Source organism: Nicotiana tomentosiformis, chromosome 3 (assembly GCF_000390325.3).
Source record: "Nicotiana tomentosiformis chromosome 3, ASM39032v3, whole genome shotgun sequence".
NCBI lineage: Eukaryota > Viridiplantae > Streptophyta > Magnoliopsida > Solanales > Solanaceae > Nicotiana > Nicotiana tomentosiformis.
Window position 1 is genome coordinate 12,581,816 of NC_090814.1, and position 4,279 is coordinate 12,586,094.

The following is a 4,279-nucleotide window of genomic DNA, read 5'->3' on the forward strand; positions in this document are numbered from 1 at the left end:
GTCATTTAAGACTTGCATGCAAAATTTGGTATCATTCCGAGTAGTTTAAGTATGTTTCGGTGCATTGGGAGTAGATTGAAGAACTTGAAGTTCATTTATTGATTCGATTTGGTTTTGGGGTTTGATTCTTGGTTTTGCTGTTGTTTTACGCATTTTAAGAGTTCGAGCAAGTCCGTATTATGTTTATAGACTTGTTTGTATGTTTGGACAGGGCCTCGGGGGACCCAGATTCCATTCGGACGATGCGCGGATTGAGTCAAGACTCAAAAAGGGCTGCTGGTGCACCAGTTCTGGTGTACCCGCACCTGCAAACTTTGGGCCGCAGGTGCGTTGGTTGTGTCATAGAAGCGGTTAGAGAACGTGTGGCCATGTACCGCAGGTGATAGTCCTGGTGCGCACCTGCGAACGCGCAAGTGCGGATCGCAGGAGCGGCAATCCCCTCCACATAAGCGACCCTTGCTGGCTTGAGGAACTCCGCAAAAGCGAGCTAAGCACCACAGGTGCGGTACCGCAAATGCAGCCAAGGCATCGCATATGCGAAAAATCGTTGAAGGCAGTAGGTTGTTTTAAATCGGGGTTTGAGCATTTTTGCTCATTTCTTACACTTCTTGGGGGCGATTTTAGAGCTGGATAGAGAGGTATTTTCATCAACTAATTCAGGTAAGTAATTCCTATCAAATGTGAGTTAAATACATAGCTTATGGGTAGATTATAACATGTAAATTAGTGGAAATCATGGGTGTGAAAACCTAGATTTTTAATAAAAATGAGATTTAACCACGAAATATGTTATGGAATTTAGTAAAAATCATATATTTGAGTTTATGAGGTTATGGGTAACAACTTTTTTCGAAAATTTCTAGAATTCGGGTATGTGGGCCCGGGGTTGAATTTTAGGGATTCTTCAAATAGGCTTGGGAAATCACTTTGATAGTTAGGATATGAACTTATGAACATGTATTGATCATTTTTATATAATATTTGACTAGTTTCAACTCGTTTGGCACCGAATTGAGGGTTTGAGCACAATCTCGGACCGGAAAGTAGGCTTTGAGATGAGGTAAGTCTCATTTCTAACCTTGTAAGAGGGAACTTACTATAGATGAGTTGGTTAATATGTGCTCCTATTTGTGTGGGGGCTACGTACGCATGAGGTGGCGAGAGTCCGTACGTAGCTACCAATTATGTTATTGTCCGGGGTAGCGTAGGACCCATATCATGCTATACTTGAAATGTTTGCCCCTACTTGATAACTTAATTGCTTAACTCATATTGAAATTTGATAAAAGAATTTTAAAAGGTTAAATTTCACATACTCGAAGTTGTAAATAGGAAACTTGATTGTTATTGAGAATTCGTATTTCTATGAAGTATTTTCTATTTGTGGAGTAGGCTGAACGCCTCGGTAGTAGATAGATACATCTATGGTTCGCGTCATTCGACCCTCGACAGTGCACGGTTTAAATATTCTTATGTTGGATTGGGCCGTACGACCTCGGCATGATTTGCGCATGATAAATCTTTGGAACTATTCATAATTGATATTGCTCCGATGTCTTAAGATATAAATTATTAAATGATGAAAATAAATTCGGGACTTAATATTTGTGAAAGGATTATTTACTATTTCCTGCTATTGAGTTTTCAGTACCATTCATGTAATTCATGCTTAGTTATGATTCTGACATATTATTGTTAGCCCATAGTAAGTGTCAAAGTCGACCCCTCATCACTACTTCTTCGAGGTTAGACTGCATACTTACTGGGTACATGTTATTTATGTTCTCACTCTACATTTCTGCACTTAATGTGCAGGATTTGAGGTAGGTGCATCTGGGTATTAGTCTGGCACGCACGCTTGATCCCTATTACGAGATTACACGGTGAGCTACCTTTCAAGCCGTTCTGCAGCAACTGTAGTCTTTCTTTTGTTATTGTTCTGTCTATTCCATTTCAGACAGTAGAGTAGTAATCTTTTGTATATTCTATTAGTAGCTCATACTCTTGTGACACCAGATCTTGGCACACATTAGTAGACTTGTGGTCTTGGTTTATTTCATGGTTATGATTACACTCAGTTGCTTTCGCTTTATTTATTTTAATATATGTTTTTTTTCTTAACTCGTTTAAATAAAGGAAAAATTTCATTACTTGAAAATTTATTAAAAAGAGAAATCACGTGGTTAGTTCATTGTTGGCTTTTCTAGCGACGATGTTGGGCACCCTCATGTCCTATTATGGAATTTGGGTAATGAAAACATGGTATCAGAGCACTAGGTTCACGTAGGTCTCACAAGTTATGGGCAAACCTAATAGAGTCTTGCGAATCAGCGCGGAGACGTCCGTACTTATCTTCGAGAGGCTATAGGGTGTTAGGAAACTACTCTTTATTCATCTCCTATCATGCAGTTGATGGTGTACTAAGTTTCCTCCTCCTATTCTCTAACAGATGGTGAGAACGCGCACGACTGACGTTCCAGACCCGGGAGGGCCTGCTCCTCCTATTGCTAGAGGCCGAGGCAGAGGCCAGAGGAGGGCACCAGCCCGAGGTTGGGAATGAGGACATCCCAGAGTTGCCCCATCCATACCACCAGCTGATCCAGTAGAGGATCCCATTGTTGAGGAGCTGGGCGAGGTGCCCGCAGCGGAGCCAGCCCTAGTAGATTTCATGTCAGCACCGGGCTTTCAGGAGGTCATGGGCCGCATGCTGCGGTTCATGGATACTATGACTCGGGCTGGTTTATTTCCAGTGGATCCAACCACATCTCAGGCGGGAGGGGGATCACAAACCCCTACTGCCCAGGCTCCGGGGCATGCAGCTGTCGTATATCAGACCCCGGGTGCACTACCCGTGGGCAGAGCCCAATCAGTTGCAGCAGCTGCACTTGAGCCTAGACCAGCTGCGGTCAGCGAGCCGCAGAAGTTATTGGATAGATGGACTAGGCTACACCCTCCTGTCTTCGGAGGTGAGCGACATAAGGATCCTCAGGACTTCATTGATCGGTGCACTGACAGACTGCACAACATGAGGATATTGGAGTCCCATGGGGTGGATTTCACTACTTTCCAAATGGAGGGCAAGGCCCGTAAGTGGTGGCAGTCTTATCTTCTTGGTAGGCCAGCAGGTTCTCCTCCCATGACTTGGGACCAGTTTACACTCCTATTCTTGGACAGGTATATTCCACCCTCTCAGAGGGATGAGTTGCGGTTTCAGTTTGAGCAGCTGCAGCAGGGTCAAATGTCAGTGACCGATTATGAGGTGAGATTCTCTGAGTTGTCTCGCCATGCACTTATGATACTTCCTACTGAGGCGGAGCAGGTGCAGAGGTTTTTTGCGGGGTTGCACTCAGGTATTCAGGCTAATATGGCCTGGGAGGTTAAGGTGGGGACTTCCTACCAGCGAGTAGTGGAGATTGCTCGGAGGATTGAGGGTTACCATCAGAGGGGTAGAGAGCAGATGCAGCGGGACAAGAGGGTCCGTTATTCCAGCGCCTATTTCAGTGTTATGCCAGAGAATTCTTACCGCCCACCAGCCATTCAGGGTTCTGTCAGTGGGTATTCAAGCCATCAGGGCCAGAATTCAAGATAGCAGATCACTGCACCGAGAGGTTATTTCGAGTGCGGGGATCCCACTCATGTGCGGAGGTTCTTCCCTAGGCTTCGGGGCAAGGCAGTACAGCAGGGTCCTCAGCCCATGATTACAGCACGATCTGTCCTGCCACCCAGAGGCGGAGGGCAGGCAGGTATAGGTCATCCTAGAGGTGGAGGCCAGGGAGGTCAGCCAGCTACTGTTCAGTCATGCGGAGGCCAGCCAGCCGGCGCCCCAGCTAGGTTCTACGCTTTTCCGGCCAGACCAGATATAGTGGCCTCAGATGCCGTGATCACAGGTATTATTTCTGTTTGCGGTAAGGATGCTTCGGTATTGTTTGATCCAATGTCTAAATATTTATATGTGTAATCTCTGTTAGCTCATTTCCTGGATATTCCATGTGGGTCCTTGGGTACTCTTATTTATGTGTCCACTCCTGTGGGAGATTCTGTTATTGTGGACTGGATCTATCGGTCCTGTGTGGTCACATTCTGTAGTTATGAGACTAGAGCGGATCTTCTGTTGCTTGATATAACTGACTTTGAGGTCATCCTGGGCATGGACTGGCTATCCCCATATCACGCCATCCTTGATTGCCATGCCAAGACTGTTACCTTAGCGATGCCAGAATTGCCTAAATTGAAGTAAAAGGGCTCGGCTGTCAGTACATCTAGTCGGGTTATCTTTTTT